We start from the raw sequence: 18,414 nt of genomic DNA, 5'->3' as shown, positions 1-18,414 counted from the left end.
CTAGACGAATGGACTCAGGGAGCTTGGGATGGAAAGGGGGAGCGTGCTGTCACATTGTGGGGGTTGCAACCACCGTTACAAAACAGTATGTGTGTAAGTATTTGAATGAGAAATTAACTTGAGCTGTAAACGTTCACCTAAAATTGCATTAGGTGAAAAAAACAAACAAACAAAAACCCTTTGGTGCAGTTCTATTCTGTATCCCGTTGGAATTAACTTGCTGGCAACTAACAACAACAACAACATAAAAGCAAACCAAAACAGAACAAAAAACCAAACCCATTGCCATCGAGTCAATTTGGACTCATAGCAATCCTATAGGACAGAGCAGAACTGCCCCATAGAGTTTCCAAGGAGCAGCTGGTGGATTCCAATTGCCGACCTTTTGGTTAACACCGAGCACGTGACTACTGTGCCACCAGGGCTTCAGCGTAGTTAAAATAAATAAGCAGTATCATTCATATTTGAAGGAATCTTAATGACATTAACTTTGTTGTGTTTTTTCTTCTACTGATGTACTGTCAAATTGGCATCTGGGCATAACTTTGTGAAATACTGTGTTTCTCGGCACCGCATAAACCTCGTGAAGTTGGCCTGTGTGCAAGAAGCGGAGAAGCTAGAAGGCTATGTCTTATAGCCTTTCTTGAGTTGGGGCTTCGCATGTGGTTGGCTTATTTCAGGCAGCCACAGTAGAAGGAGATATAAGGTGGGAGCAGGCATTGTGTGATAAAGATTGTTTCAAACTTCTGGCAACCTGGATGGAGACTGTGTGTATGGCATAATATAGATATATAGGTAGATGGATGGATGGATGGATGGATAGATGGATGGATGGGTGGGTGGATGGATGGATGGATGGACGGATGGACGGACGGATGGATGGATAGATAGATAGATGATAGATAGATAGACAGCCATGCTACTGTTAGTTGCTATGCAGTTGGCTCCTACTCATGGTGACCCCATGCACAACAGGAAGGAAACATTGCCTGCAGCTGTGCCCTCTTATGATTATTGGCATGCCAGAGACCATTGTTGGGACCACTGTGTATTCTGAGTGTCTTCCAATTTAGGGGACTTCTCTTCCAGCACTATATCGGACAGTGTCATGTTGTGATTCATATGGTTTTCATTGGCTGATATTTTGAATTAGATCACTAGGCCTTTCTTCCTAGTCTGTCTTAGTCTGGAAGCTCCTCTGAAACCTGTCCACCTTGGGTGACCCTGCTGGTATTTGAAACACTGGTGGCATAGCTTCCAGTATCCCAGCAACACACAAGCCACCACACTGCAACACACTGACAGGTGATACACACACACACACACACCCCAATTGCTGTAAGCAAGGATTCTCATTTCTCATGACCAGGCCTGTTGGGTGCTGTCGAGTCAACACCAACTCATAGAGACCCCATGTGACAGAGGAGAACTGCCCCATAGTGCTTCCTAGGCTGTGATCTTTACTGGAACAGATTGCCAGGTCTTTTCTCCCACGGAGTAGCTGGGTGGGTTCGAACCACTGACCTTTTGGTTAGCAGCCAAGGGCTTTAACCATTGCACTACCAGGGCTCCTTGTCCAGGCCTAGCTTATGGCTTTTGTGTGGCAGTCTTGTGATCTGGTTGGATATTTCACCTGGCTGGGTTACCTCTTGTTCTGAAACATCCATGCTAAGTTTTATAAGCCTTGCAAAATCTATTATTTAACTAAAAACTAGCCCGTGGTAATAGATCCATTTCTGCTTCAAAAAGCCTGAAGACGTCTCTAACTAAGAATGCTGACTCATGCAAACTCAGACTCATTCTAGCTTTAATTAGAGATTCAGTTCATTATTTTCAAAATGAGTTCTGGGTTGCTGACATTTCTAAGTATTCCCATAACTTCTCCAAGACATGCTCCAAATTTCCCATTCCTTTGCAGTCCTGAGTTCATTCTTACTAGTATTGTTAGTTTTCACCTAATTCATAAATCAATGCCTTGATAGGATACATTTTGCTGAGTAAAATTTTGAAATGTGGGGAATTAGGTTAAAGAAATACACATCAATATAAAGGATATTAAGCAATGACAGAATTTTTTTTAAATTATTTTTTATTGGGTTTTCTGTGAAGGATTACACAGGAAATTAGGTTCCCATTTGACAGTTTATGCAAATTATTCAGTGAATGACAAGAGGTTTTAAAACCATTTTATTTTGCATGTTCCCTGATTCTGAATTGGATTTTTAACAAAACAAATTACGTCCTAAGACTTGAGACCAAAATCTCTCATTATATTTATATTTATATGTTCTTTAAAAGGCAGCCGCTTAGAGTATCTGAAGGCATGTCCACATTAAATCCTTTTACATATTTGAGGGGAATGTTCATTTCATATTTGTTTCTTCTCTTTTGTTGTTGTGAGGTGCCGTCTAGTCGGTTCCGACTCACAGGGACCCTGTGTACAACAGAGAGAAACATTGCCTGGTCCTTTATCACCCTCACAGCTGTTGATATTTTTTCAGCTTCCCCTTGACCGAGAGCCGTACATTTTGGTTTCTTCAGGAGAAAGGAAATTATACCTTGAATGAATATTTTATCAGAGCCCTGCATGGAAAAGAAGTTCATTGGAATTTTTTTGTTTCACCAATAGAAAATGCCTAAAACTTTCATTTCAAAACCCTGTTGAATATTGCAACTTGAGTCCATTGTTTCAGGCACTATATCAGTTCATCTCCTTGAGGGTCTTCCTCTCTGTGGCTGACCCTCTATTTTACCAAGCACGATGTCCTTCTCCAGGGACTGGTCCCTCCTGATAACATGTTTAAAGTACATGAGATGAAGCCTCACCATCCTTGCTTCTAAGGAGCACTCTGGCTGTACTTCTTCCAAAACAGGTTTGTTCGTTCTTCTAGTATATTCAATAATCTTCACCAACAATATAATTCAAGTGCAATAATTCTTCTTCAGTGTTCCTTATTCATTGTCCAGCTTTGCCATGCATATGAGGTGATTGAAAACACCATGGCTTGATTGCTACTTCCATGATTTTTCACTTCCGCTTTTTCTCTGCTCCATGTTAAAGATCTCCAGTTCTTGCTAGAATTTTCCCTTGGAAGACACTTGCAGGTGCCTTATAATTCTGCCATTCGCCATGGCTTATTATTGCGATTGTCTACTTCAGTATGTGTCTCTGAGCTCCAAGCAAAACACTGTATATTAACCAACGCATGGGAGGAGGCTGTGAGGCAGAATTGGCTCCTTGTTTAAATTCCAGCTCCTGGTCACCACCAGCTTTCCATGGCTCGTGGCCACATCACTGTGATCTTCAAGGCCAACACCTTCACACCTCTCTGCTCCATCCTCACATTGCCTTCTGTGCATGTGTGAACTCTCCCTAGGCCTCCCTTTAATTAGGAACCTGGTGATTACATTTAGGGCCCTCCTGGACAATCCGGGGTAGTCCCTGGGTGGTGCAATGTTTAAGTGCTTGGCTGCTAACTGAAAGGCTGGAGTCAAGCCAAAAATACCTCAGAAAGTCCTGGTGACCTACTCCTGAAAAATCAGCCACTGAAAATCCTATTGAGAACAGTTCTACTCAGACACATGTGGGGTCACCATGAGTCTGAGTCCAACAGCAACTGGTGGGTTTTTTGGAGTCTCCTATAGGGTTGCTATGAGTCAGAATTGACTCAACGGCACTGGGTCTGGGTGGTACCAATAGTTAATGAGACCGGTTGCTAGCAAAAGGCTAGCATTTCCAGTCCACCCAGAGGCACTCGGAGTAAAGTCCTGGTGATCTCTGTCCAAAACATCAGCCACAGAAAAAACCTACGGAGGAGAGTTCTATTCTCATACACATGGAGTCGCCACGACTCAGAATCAACTCCATGATAACTGTTTTTTTTACCTCTTCATGTTAAGGAAAAAAAAAACTAAGAAACTTGAAGCATTGTGACATAAACAGCTGATTTTCATACTCAAATATTCCTACGTGTGCCATGGTTTTTTGCCTTGTATTTCAAGTGAGCAGCAGATCTGACCTGCCTGCCTTTATAATGGAGAGTATTGAGGTCCATTATCTTGTGCGGGAGACTAATAAATGTAAATGATTTCAATCCACGCCGCTGTCGCCTCCTGGATTGTGTTTAATAATTCAGCTGCGAGCCACTGGAAACACAGCACTAGGACTTAATATTTTTCCAACCTCCCCTTGAGTGAGATTCACACATTTTGGGTTCTTCAGGAGAAAACGAATTATACCTTGAAGGAATATTTTATAAGAGCCCTGCATGGGAAAGAAATCCATTGGATTTTTTTTTTTTTTTTTTTACCTATAGAAAGAGTTCATTTCAAAACCCTCTTGCATATTGAATGTTTTCTGTCTATAAAAGGAAAATCTCTATACCCAGGGTTAAGTAGGACAAGTATAATGTCTTTTATTTCTTAATTTGCCTTGGTAACGACTGATCTGAAAGTGAAAAGAACTTGAAACACTTACTAATGAAGATCAAAGACCACAGCCTTCAGTATGGACTGCACCTCAACATAAAGAAAACTAAAATCCTCACAACTGGACCAATGAGGAACATCGTGATAAATGGAGAAAAGATTGAATTTGTCAAGGATTTCATTTTACTTGGATCCACAATCAACAGCCACGGAAGCAGTAGTCGAGAAATCAAATGATGCATTGCACTGGGCAAATCCGCTGTAAAAGACCTCTTCAAAGTATTAAAAAGTAAAGATGTCACTTTAAGGACTGAGGTGCCCCTGACCCAAGCCAAGGTATTTTCAATTACATCATAGGCATGTGAAAGCTGGACAATGAATAAGGAAGACCAAAGAAGAATTGACACCCTGGTGGTGCAGTGGTTAAGCGTTTGGCTGGTAACCAAAAGGTTGGCAGTTCAAATCCACCAGCTGCTCCTTGGAAACCCTATGGGGCAGTTCTACTCTGTAGTATAGGGTGTTGTAGGGTAAAAAACACCACAAGGTTTAGTAAAGCGAAAAGAAACTTTCATTGGGCATATAATCAAAAAGGTAAAAGTGGGAACTGGTTAACCATGCGGCCAGTCACATCTGCCCGAGTTCAAGGAAATATTATAGAATAGGCAAGCCATGGTATTTTCAATCGCATCATATGGATGTGAAAGCTGGACAATGAATAAGGAAGACCAAAGAAGAGTTGACGCCTTTGAATTGGGGTGTTGGCGAAGAATATTGAATATACCATGGACTGTCAAAAGAACGAACAAATCTGTCTTGGAGGAAGTGCAGCCAGAATGCTCCTTAGAAGCAAGGATGGTGATACTGTGTCTTACATACTCTGGACATGTTGTCAGGAGGGATCAGTCCCTGGAGAAGGACATCATGCTTGGCAGAGTACAGGGTCAGTGGAAAAGAGGAAGACCCTCAACGAGGTGGATTGACGCAGTGGCTGGAACAATGGGCTCAAGCATAATAACAATTGTAAGGATGGTGCAGGACTGGGAAGGGTTTTGTTCTGTTGTGCATAGGGTCGCTGTGAGTTGGAACTGACTCAATGGCACCTAACAACAACAACAAGGATTGATCAAGTTAGGTTTTAGATCCATTAGAAGGTCTCTGAAATCAGTAGAGATTCAATGTGTGGCCGTCTGTTATGTATCTAGATATCCAAGCAGAGGAGCTTTTAACAAGTTCGCACCATTTTACTTTTCAGGTGACTCTTATATCCACAGGAAGGCTAAGAGCTATCTGTAGATGCATCCCAAGGTAGGGATGGTGGATCAGCTGTCAACCATGATGCCTGTTTTTATGCACATTCCGTGATAGTGCTCAAGAGCTACAGTTGCTAACCAAAAGGTCCGCAGTTTGAATCCACCAGGCACTCCTTGGAAACTCTATGGGGCAGTTCTGCTCTGTCCGATAGGGTCACTATGAGTTAGATTCAACACGACAGCAATGGGTGGGTACATGATACTTCATCTAAACACAGCCTGAGTGCTGATGTGAACTGCAGTGGAAGGACAGCCAACAATCTAAAAAAACCAGCTGCCTCAAGTTGGCTTTGACTCATGGTGCGGCCATGTGCGTCATTGTAGATTTCTGCTCCATACGGTTTTCAGTGGCTGTTTTTTTTTCATAAGTAGATCTCCAGGACTTTGTTCTGAGGCACCTCTAGTTGGACTTGAACCTCCAACCTTTTGGTATGCAGCCAAGTGTGTTAAACATTTCCACCACCCAACTCAACCCATTGTCATTGAATCGATTCTGATTCATGATGACCCTGTAGGACAGAGTAGAACTGCCCTCTAAGGGTTTCTAGGCTGTAACTGGAAACCCTGGTGGCATAGTGGTTAAGTGCTATGGCTGCTAACCAAAGACTTGGCTGTTCAAATCCACCAGGTGCTCCTTGGAAACTCTATGGGGCAGTTCTACTCTGTCCTATACAGTTGCTGTGAGTCGGAATTGATTCGATGGCAATGGGGCAAGCTGTAATCTTTATAGGAGCAGATCACCGTGGAGCGGTAGGTGGGTTCGAACCACCAACCTTTTGGTTAGCACCAAGCGCCTTAACCATTTGCCCTCCCCCCCAAAAAACCCCACTGCCGTCGAGTCGATTCCGACTCATAGGGACCCTATAGGACAGAGTAGAACTGCCCCGTAGAGTTTTCAAGGAGCGCCTGGCAGATTCGAACTGCTGACCTTTTGCTTAGCAGCTGTAGCTCTTAACCACTACACCACACAGACTCTAATTCACCAGGAACATTATGTCCAAAACATGCAGTTCCACAATGTTACCAGCAGGTGGCTCTGTTGCTCTGACTGCAGAGAGCTGCAAGGTGGTGGCTCTTAGGGGTTTGCCAAGTTTTCCTTAAAATCTGGCCTCTCCAAGTGACCCCACTCAAGGGCTTTGCTTTATTTTAACTACACCTGCAGCTGCTGAGGCCTGGAGAGAGCCAATTACGCATAATGAGCGTATCTACTTTAGGGGCTGAAACCAGGCTTTACGCATCGTTTTCCTAAAGTACAGTAAAAAAAAAAAACCCAGTGCTGTCGATAAGGCGCGTATTATATATGAGTATTTGTTTTCTGTTTAATGTGCAATGAAAAAAATAAATGTGTGTGTGCTTTCCAGACAGATGTCTGACTGTGGACATTGATCCCACAAAAGGAGCGGACTGTCAGGGGGTCAGGAGGGAAGGGCAGGTGAAGGTTTTATGGCCAAATGTGTCCTGTGGGCTGGAAGTGGGATCTTGCTGGAGAGAGATGGATTTAACCTAATTGGTTTTTTTTCACAGAGTGGAGCAGAATTTTCAGTCCCTGTCCATTAAAAGGAGCCCTGGTGGTGCAGCGGTGAAGAGCTTGCCCGTTCACCAAAAGGGAGAGCGTTTGAGTCCACCAGCCGCTCCTTGGAAACCCTGTGGGGGCAGTTCTACTTTGTCCTACAGGGTTACTATGAGTCGGAATCAACGTGACGGCAATGGGTTTGGTGGGTTTTTGGTACCTTAGAAAAAAGGAACACCACCATGGAAAGACGGGAGAAGAGAAGATTTCCACCTTTCCATGCACCAGAGAGATCAATTTGTACTGTGAATAAAACCAGGCCAAGACTAGGGAAGACCACACACAACCAAGAATATTTATGGAATGTTGACTTAGTTTTCAGATACAGTGAAGAGATGACGGACAGCATTGTAAATCGTATTGACTCTATTTTTCTTCCATAAACAATACACTGGAAACCCTGGTGGCGTAGTGATTAAGCGCTACAGCTGCTAACCAAAGGGTTGGCAGTTTGAATCCGCCAGGTGCTCCTTGGAAACTCTATAGGGCAGTTCTACTGTGTCCTATAGGGTTGCTATGAGTCGGAATCGACTGGACGGCACTGGGTTTGGTTTTTTTTGGTTAAACAATACACCTTTTCCTCAGTTATCAACATGATTAGGGTTCCAAAGTCTAGGTCATTATGCGAAAGTTAGCACTCTGCAAAATGGAGGATGACCACATCAGATCACAAAATGGAAGATGACTACATCATTACATACCTGCCAAACCACCAAAGATCATGGCCCAGCCAAGTTGACACATGACCTTAACCACCACAGCCAGCATTAACTTTTGCCTCGCTCTTGGCATTCCTTACTGCCAGATGTACCTTGTTAATGTGCAAAAGTCAGAGAGTAGATTTCTTTTACTATTGTACAGGGAAAATGTCAGATAATGAGAGAGTTGATAAGTGAGGAAAGTGTGCACTACAGGAGCTAGATTAGTCCTTCATTCATTCAAGACGTATTGAGCACCTGCCTCTGCCACCAGTAGCTATCAAGTCAGCTCCAGCTTGTGGTGACCCTGTATGTGCCAGAGTACAATTTTTTTCCATGGTGCTTTTAAGGCTGTGATCTTTCAGCAGCAGACTGCCTTTCTTCTGCGGTGCCTTTGGCTAGTTGCCAAGAGCTTAACTGTATGTGCTACCCAGGGACTCCTTCATTAGTCATTGTTGTTGTCGTTATGTGCCGTTGAGTTGGTTCCGACTCATAGCAACCCTATGTATAACAGAAGGAAACACTGCCTCGTCCTGTGCCATCCTCACAACCTTGCTGTGCTTGAGCGCATTGTTGCAGCCACTGTGTCAATCCATCTTGTTGAGGGTCTTCCTCTTTTCGCTGACCCTCTACTTTACCAAGCGTGATGTCCTTCTCCAGGGACTGATCCCTCCTGACAACATGTCCAAAGTATGTGAGACGTAGTCTTGCCATCTTTGCTTCTAAGGAGCATTCTGGTTGTACTTCTTCCAAGACTGATTCCACGGTGTGTGCGTGTGTGTGTATATATATATATAAAATCTGAGAAGCTGGAGTATATTTTAAAGAATGTGGGATCAATATTGGCGGAAGACTCATTAACAACCTGTGGTATGAAGGTGACACAACCGTGCCTGCTGAAAGTGAACAGGGCTTGAAGTACTTGCTGATGAAGATCAAAGACTACAGCCTTCGGTATGGGGATTTCGCCTCACTATAAAGAAAAGAAAAATCCTCACAATTGGACCAATAAGCAACACCATGTTAAATGGAGAAAAGACTGAAGTTGTCAAAGATTTTATTTTACCTGAATCCACAATCAATGCCCATGGAAGCAGCAGTCAAGAAATCAAGGGGAGCATTGCGTTAGGCAAATCTTCTGCAAAAGACCTTTTTAAAGTATTAAAAATTGAAGACGTCAGTTTGAGAACTTAAGGTGCCCCTGATCCAAGACATGGTGATTTTAATCGCCTCCTGTGCACACAAAAGCTGGACAGTGAATAAGGAAGACCAAAGAGGAATTTATGCCTTTGAATTATGATGTTGGCAAAGAATATTGAATATCCCATGGACTGCCAGAAGAATGAACAAATTTGCCTTGGAAGCAAGGACGGAGAGACTTTGTCTCACTTACTTTGGACATGTTATCAAGTGGGACCAGTGCCTGGTGAAGGACATCGTACTTGGCAAATTAGAAGGTCAGCGAAAAAGAGGAAGACCCTGAATGAGATGGATTGACACAGTGGCTGCAACAATGGGATCAAGGATAACACTGATTGTGAGGATGGTGCAGGACCAGGCAGTGTTTCATTCTTTTGTATACAGGGTCGCTGTGAGTCGGAACTGACTTGAAGGCACCTAACAACAACATAAGTGTACATACCTGTGTGTATATATATATATATAGTATATGTTACATACTGTGTATATTAATCCACACATTAGTGGGAGGATTCCTAGTGGTGCAGTGGTTAAAACGTTCCACTGCTAACTGAAAGGTCTGAAGTTTGAACCCACCAGCCGCCCCATGGGAGAAAGATTTGGCAGCCTGCTTCTGTAAAGATTATAGCCTTGGAAACCCTACAGGGCAGTTCTACTCTGTGCTACAGGGTCGCTATGAGTTGGAATCGACTTGACAGCAATGGGTTGTACATTAATGGAGGAGGTGATAACATAGGGTAGAAATAAAATATCCCTAAGCTCCCTGTTGAATATTTAGATGCAGATAGTTACAGCGTCTTAGGCTGGGTTCTTTAGAGAAGCAAAACCAGTAAAGCACATAAATATATACATAGAAAACTCCAAAAAGCAAAACTCATTGCAGTCGAGTCGATTCAGACTCACAGTGACCCTATAGGACAGAGTAGAACTGCCCCATAGTGTTTCCAAGGAGTGCCTGGCGGATTCGAACTGCTGACCTTTTGGTTAGCAGCTGTAGTACTTAACCACTACGTCACCAGGGTTTCCATATATATAGAGAGAGAGAGAAAGAGAAATTTATATCAAGGAAATGGCTCACGTGATTGTAGAGGCTGGTATGTCCCAAGTCCGAGGATTGGGATAGAGGCTTCTCTTGACTGACATAGCTGCAGGGGCTGGTGAACCCAAGACCAGCAGGTCGGAGAGCAGGGCTCCTGCTCACAGGCTGTGAAGATCGATGAGTCCCAAGATTGGCAGGTAAGCTGCTAGCTCAAGTCCCAATAACCGGAGGTCAGATGAACAGGAGGAGGCTGCAGGATCCAGAGAAGGCAAAAGCCAGAACGTCCACTTATATTCGGATGCAGGACACATGCCCCAAAAAACTCTGTTTCAACTGATTGGCTACTCCCAGCAGATCCCATCATGGGTGTGATCACATATAAACACTGAGAATCATGGCCCAGCCCAGGTGACACACAGTCTTAACCCTCACATATGGTATCACCTAATCTGCTAGAAATGATTTAAAATATAGGTAGAGTCAGATATTAATAGGCTTGCAGGGGCATACTTTAGGTACTTGATCATGGGCATTTGTTATTGAGAGTGATTGCAACACAGTTTTAAGAACAAATCCAATCCTATATGTATATACATGTATTTGCAATTCCTCAGCTTCCCACAAGTATTCAACCTCACTCTTTCATGGTATCTAGTCTGTACCTTCTAAAGTCTTCTCTCCCTGTTAGATGTTTATTTCTCTTTGTCCTGAGCTCTGCAACTGACATGCCATGATCTCCAAATCTCTTTGGTGTGGAGCTTTACTCCTAAATTTGCTTAGCTTGGTAAAATAAGCAAATGAATTCTTGCTGAAATGAATTGATACTTATATCGGGGTTTTTATTAGAAGGTTTTACAGCAAAATCTACAAATCACTGTTACTATGGGCCATTTACTGGGATATGGGAGCAGCCCTATAATGTAGAAAAAGATCTTATAATGTTATAATGATATTCATTGCAAGGATGCTGAGTGTGATATTTTATTTCTACGTAATGTCTCTCATTGGGATAAGTTTTACTTGGTTTACGACTATCTGAAGAGAAGGCTGTGGAGAAGGGGGCATGAAGTTTTTAAAGTCTACTGACCAAGTTCAGTCTTGACTCTGCCTTTAGGAGATACTCATACTGTTCAAAAGGACCCCTGTCCGTTCAATGGTTAAGCGCACTTTCAATGAAAGTGTGGTGGTTTGAACCCATTATGGCTCTGTGGAAGAAAGACCTGACGATCTACTCCTGTAAAGATTACAGCCTAAGAAAACCTACTCTGTCACTTGGGGTCACTGTGAGTTGGAATCCACTTGACTTCACCCGACAATAACAACAAAATCACTATGAGTCGGAATAGACTTGATGGCACACAACAACAGCAACACACAACTGATATCACAGCGTTTCTTGTGGGGTTCTTTTGTTTTAGGGAACACTGCTGTAATAATGGTTTAAATTACATCCTCGTTAGTTTTCTATTTTCAATTTAAGAGCAAATATATTATTGTACCTGTATTATTTAAACCCAGGTAAGAAACAAGTCCTTTCTGGATTGCTGTTTCTTACCGGTACCCTTTCCCAAGAGATAACCACCATCGTTGGCTGGTTTATGCATATATATATGCAGACAAAGGAGCCCTGGTGGGTCAATGGTTAAGTGCTGGGCTGCTAACCTCAAGGTCTCGATTTGAAACCACCAGCTGCTACTCTGGAGAAAGATGTGGCAGTCCGCTTCCAGAAAGATCACAGCCTTGGAAATCCTATGAAGAAGTTCTACCCTGAACTATAGGGTTGCTATGAGTTGGAATTGACTTGACAGCAGTAGGTTTTTTTTTTTTTTTCACTTGCAGACAACGTATGAAAAGTTGATGGATTTTTCATCAAAGATCTTATTCCATGATGATGCAGTTTATCGTAGATCTTGGCGACGTACCACACACAGTATGTAGAGATTTATATCACTCATTCTCTCTTGCGTATTGAAAATGATCACACCTACACAGTGTTTTATGGAGACAGCTCTTGACTGATGTTTACAATTTATCATTATTATTAACAAAGCTGTGATGTACAGCCAACTGCCGGGATAGCTATTACCTAAAGCTGCTGAAAATCGTGGCATTCCGCTGGCTGTACATCACAGCTTTGTTAATAATAACAAAATATTGCAAACAAAATATGTGCTGTGGTTCTAGGAGCCCTGGTGGTGCAGTGGTTAAGCGCTCAGCTGTTAACTGAAAGGTCGGTGCTTCAAACCTACCAGCGGCTCCGAGAGTAAAAGAGGAGGCAGTCTGCTTCCGTAAAGATTACAGCTTGGGAAACCCTATGAGACAACTGTACTCTGTCCTATAGGGTCGCTATGAGTCGGAATCGACTCAACGGCAGTGGGTTTGGTTTTTGGTTTTAACATAAATGGTGTCGCATTTTCAATTTCAAATTCCAAAGTTCATTGCTGGTATATAGGAAATCAGTTGATTTTTTATGTTAACCTTGTATCCTCTGACAGTGCTATAACTGCTTGTTAGTTCCAGGAGGATTTGTTTTGTCTTGTTTTTGGGATTTTCTACCTAGACAATCATGACATCTATGACAAGACAGTTGTATTTCTTCTTTCCTAATCTCTATACCTTTCATTTTCTTTTCTTGTCTTATTGCATATGCTAGGATTTCCAGTGTGATGTTGCCTAGGAGTGGTGAAAGTGGACATCCTTGCCTTGTTCCCAAGCTTAGGGGAAAACATCCAAGAGACCTAGCAGTGCAATGGCTAAGTGCTCGGCTGCTAACCAAAAGGTTGGCAGTTTGAACCCACCAGCCACTATGAAGAAGAAAAGACCTTGTGACATGCTACCAAAAAGATTAAAACCCATTGCTTTCGAGGCAATTCTGACTGATAGCGACCCTATAGGACAGAGGAGAACTGCCCCATAGGGTTTGCAAGGCTGTGATCTTTACAGAAGCAGACTGCCATGTTTTTCTCCAGAGAGTGGCTGGTGGGTTCAAACCACTGACCTTTCGGTTAGCAGCCAACCATTTAGCCAGATCTATAAAACCTTATGATGTATTTCTACTCTGTCATATAGGGTCGCTGTAAGACAACACTCCAAATCTGTGTGATGCTTACAAGTTGTACACCGGATTTCTAGATAGCCATTAGAAAAAGGTCAGCAATGACTAATATGGATTGCTTCATAAACTTCCTGTCCTAACCCTGCAGGGTTTCTTTCAGATGGACTTTTTTAAAGTCATGACTGGGTGTTGTGTTTTATCAAATGCATTTCTGCACCGATCAATACAATCCTATGACTTTTCTTCTTTTGCCCATTGATGTCATGAGTCACATCAATTGATTTTCAGGCCATTGCCTTAAAGCCCCTTCTCATTCACCTATGAGGTTCTCTCCTGCTCATGGGATGTTGAGCTAAGCATGAAAACCATACCAGGGATGGAGGGCAGGATGAGAGGTGCAGGGTCAGCATTACGGTGCATTTTTGATGATTTCCAATTTCCCTAGATTCACACTTGGTACATCCCAGGTTCCGATTATTAATGGATGTTTGCAGCTGTTTCTTCTCATTTTGAGTCATGCCACATCAGCAAATGAAGGTCCCAAAAGCTTTACTCCATCCACGTCATTAAGGTCGACTCTACTTTGAGGAGGCAGCTCTTCCCCAGTCATCTTTTGATTGCCTTCCAAACTGGGGGACTCGCCTTCCTGCACTATATCAGACAATGTTCTGCTGCTATTCATAAGGTTTTCACTGGCTAATGCTTTTCAGAAGTAGACTGCCGGCTCCTTCTTCCTAGTCTGTCTTAGTCTGGAAGTTCAGCTGAAACCTGTCCTCCATGGGTGACCCTGCTGGTGTCTGAATACCGGTGGCAGAGCTTCCAGCATCACAGCAACACACAAGCCCCCACAGTACGACAAACTGACAGACACGTGGGGGTCTTGTGCATAGTCAGAGCTATATAATTGTTAGCCATTACTATTATTGACTCGAAGGCAAATTAATTAACCAGTTGGCACTGGCATAAGAATAATTTGATTGGTATGAAATACAGCATCCGTATAAAGACCCCCAAATATACAACAAGTTAGCAGATGGTGAAGGCTTCCTTCAAATTTGAATGTTTTTAATGTAAACAACGCATCGCAATGGTCTGATCTGCAAGCGATCATGAGGGTGGTACAGGTCTGGGCATCACTTTGTTCTGTTGTGCATGGGGTCTCCATGAGTCGGGGGCCAACTCGATGGCGGCTCACGACACCAACGATAGGCAAATTATCACTTTGGGAAACAAAATAATTCTTACCAATCTTACGCATACGTTAAATATACTTCCCGCTTATCAAGTATCTCAAGGTAAAACAAAATCATACAAAAAAAAAAAAAATACTGTTGCCATCAAGGCAACTCTGAGTCATAGCAACCCTCTAGCACGGAATAGAGCTGCCCCATAGGGTTTCCAAGGAGCGGCTGGTGGATTCCAACTGCCCACCTTTTGGTTAGTAGCCGAGCTCTTAAACTCTTCACCACCAGGGCTCTGGTAAAACCATACAGTATCTGAAAAAATAACTTGGGAGAAGTTTTTTCAATAATCTCAGAATGGTGAATGCTTTTTTAAGCACTAAACTAAATAAATTTGAAATGATCGAGACACTGGATGACATTTTGTTCATTGCATGAAAAAAATACCATCAACAATTTTTTTTTTTAGAAAAATGAGAAAGTGACTAAAGGGCTAATTTTAATATATAAAATAAATACAAATATATTTTAATATATACATACATTCATTTATAAAGAGAAGAGCCCAATAGAATAAAATGGATGATGTAACTTAAATACCAAAACCCACTGCCTTTGAGTTGATTCAGACTCATAGCAACCCTATAGGACAGAGTAGAACAGCCCTACTGAGTTTCCAAGGAGCAATCTGGTGGATTCCAACTGCTGACTTTTTGGTTAGCCAAACACTTAACCACGGCACCACCAAGGCTCTGTACTTAAACAGATCATTCACAGAAATGCTATTTGACTTATGACAGTAATTCCCATCTCATTCATATTAAGAGAAATGGAAATTAAAATGGAAACCTTTACTTATCAGATTGGCTAAGATGAGAAATTTTGATAGCACTTTCCTTATTCATGGGCGGATGGAGAAACACCTTCCTACATAATTTGTGAGAGTGTAAATTATTGCACCATCTCTGGGAGCAATTTTGCAAGTCATTCAGGTTAAAAACACATATATATCTTGAAAAAGCACTTCCAATTCTAGGAATAGTTTTAGTTGGGATTGTGTAGCATGCAAACCAAGCCTGGCTCTTTTGGGATGGGGAGTGGTTTCCTGGCAGCTCTACCCAGCACTTTCCAATTACATGTCATTGGCTAGAATGAGGTTTACATGGGCTCCCCACCTTCTCCAGAACTGGGTAGGTGAAAAGAAAACTCAGTAGGAGATAATGGTTTAAGCCTACTAGCTGAAAGGTTGATGGTTCAAACCTACCCAGAGTTACCTCAAAAGACAAGCACTTATAGTTATGTGATTTATTAGGGTAAAATGATACAATCCAAGAGTAAAAGGATACAACTTAGAAATAAAAGGATACCAGCCTCAGGAAAAGGTACACGACTAAGCTATGGAGGGGTCCCTGAAGCCACGCTTCCATTTTTCCCAAGAAGGTACAGCTCTCCCTTTGACAACTGGGACAGCTCTTGGGGCATAAAAGCTTCCCAAGACCCCGTGGTCCAGGGCTTTAATTAGCCAGTCCACACGCTCATTATCAGGTGGGCTCCCTCACCAGACTGTTGTCGTTAGCTGCCATCAAGTCAGTTTCAACTCACAGTGACACTGTGTATAACAGAACGAAATACTGCCTGGTCCTGTGCCATCCACACAATTGTTGCTATGTTTGAGCCCATTGTTGCAGCCCTTGTGTCGATCCATCTCATTGAGGGTCTTCCTCTTTTCCGCTGACCCTCTACTTTACCAAGTGTGATGTCCTTCTCCAGGGACTGGTCCCTCCTGATAACATGTCCAAAGTACATGAGATGAAGTCTCACCATCCTCCCTTCTAGGGAGCATTCTGGCTGTACTTCTTCCAAGACAGATTTTTTTTCACTTTTCTGGCAGTCCATGGCATATTCAATATTCTTCTCCAAAAGCATAATGTAAAGGCTTCCATTCTTCTTCGGTCTTCCTTATCGATTGTTCAGCTTTAGCATGCACATGAGGCCATTGAAAATACCATGGCTTGGGTCAGGCACACTTTAGTCTTCAAAGTGATGTCTTTGCTCACTAGACTGGTAGCCAACAAAACTTGAGGTGCAGTTAATACACCTTAAATGCTCGGGAAATGCTCTAAGGTTATTTTTCCAAAATCCAAGGGCGAAACCCAAATAAGAGAATTCATTGCCTGGAAGGACGTCTGATCTCTTTTCTGTCAGGATGGACTTGACATCCATGTTTGATTTTGCACTGACCTCCTCTGATCAGCTCAGAGCACTTGTGTGCCCCTCAATCCCTCCTCGTCTGCAAATGCTTTCAGGAAAAGAAATCTGACGTATGCACCTGTGTTCTCTTTGTGCTTGGCATAGTCGCCAAGAGTGAACAGACACTATTTCTGAATGAAAGGACTATGTGAGCCTCAGTTACATCCCTGGAGTGAATTTCCAGCTGAGAAAATTGTGATGAATTGTTTTAAACTTGCAGGAAGGCCAACTTCATCAAGAGGCGAGGAAATAAATCAAAGAAGATCTCACAATAATAATTTTTTAAAAAAAAGCAAAAACTGCTGACAAGTGGATTCTGACTCTTGGTGACCCCGCGTGCGTCAGAGTAGGACCGTGCTCCATAGGGTCTTTAATGGCTGATTTTTCAGAAGCAGATCGCCAGGCCTTTCTTCCAACGTGCACCTGGGTGGACTTGAACCACTAAGCCTTTGATTATCAGCCAACTGTGTTATCTCTTTGCTCCATTTGGGGACTCCTAACCAGTTGTCAACTCTGACTCGTAATGACCCCATGTGTGCCAGAGTACATGTGTGCTCCATAGGCTTTCCAATGGCTGATTTTGTGGAAAAACATCATCAGGTCTTTCTTCTGAGGCATGTCTGGGTTTTGAGCTGCCAACCTTTCGGTTAGTAGCCCAGCACTTAGCTGTTTGCAACACCCAGGGGCTCCTACGTCAAAATCAGAGCTCTTAAAATGCACAGGATTTCTCAGGTACACAGTAAGCTCCTCTAGACAAGAGTTTTGTACACCAAGTCAGGAAAACCCTTCTCAAGAACACAGAGAGGATGTGCGACACTTAGCAAATGTTGTGCTAGGTAATATTGGCAGACATTTGGTCCCAGGTGGTACATCTTTGCTCATACTCAAAGTCTTCATTGTCCTTGTGATTAGAATGGGTATTTGAAGAGAAAGACGTTAGACAAGCAACCTGCCAACGTTGTATGTTAGCCAGTGCTTTCCTTGCTACACACACCAGCTCCTGTTAGGGAAAATACCCTTCTCTGCTGTACAAACTAAGTTATCACAAAGGGTAGGTCATTTAGGGTGGTGATTTCCCAAAGCAGCAGTTATGCTAAAATAAAGCATTCAGAGGATATCGTAATGCCCTTTTAAGGAATTCAGTCTTACCGAGTCAGTCACTGGCCACACAGCCAGAGTGCCATTTGCAGAAAGGTGTACCAAGTACCCACTCATTCTATTTAAACAAAGACAACAAAACATGCAAAGAAGGAGAAAGGACCAGGGTTCTCTCTATCCACCAAACCACGAAACCTCATCCTATCTTTTAAAAAGTATTCGATTTATGCACCTTCCATTTAGGGCAGGGATCTCCAAGGCTAAATGCTTGTTCATCATTTTCATCATTCAGTCCTCAAAAGAAAGCGCCCTTTCTTAATATGCTATTTGCAGACACACACTCCCAGACACACACTCCCAGACACACACTCCCAACCCTGGTGCAAAATCAGAGCTCAGGTATTATTCATGGCTTCTGGTTTATATTATTTCTGGAACTCAAGGGAAAACAAATGGCTCTGCTCCTTTGGAGAGTTAATTCAGGCCTCTTAGAACTCCAGGGGTACCTGGTAAGACAGTGTTAAACACTGGAACGCAAGCGGAGGAGTTAGGACATTGGACCATCATCAAAAAGCGGGAGACAGA

This window comes from Elephas maximus, chromosome X, assembly GCF_024166365.1.
Source record: "Elephas maximus indicus isolate mEleMax1 chromosome X, mEleMax1 primary haplotype, whole genome shotgun sequence".
Taxonomy (NCBI): Eukaryota; Metazoa; Chordata; class Mammalia; order Proboscidea; family Elephantidae; genus Elephas; species Elephas maximus.
Note: the sequence above shows the minus strand (reverse complement) of the source record.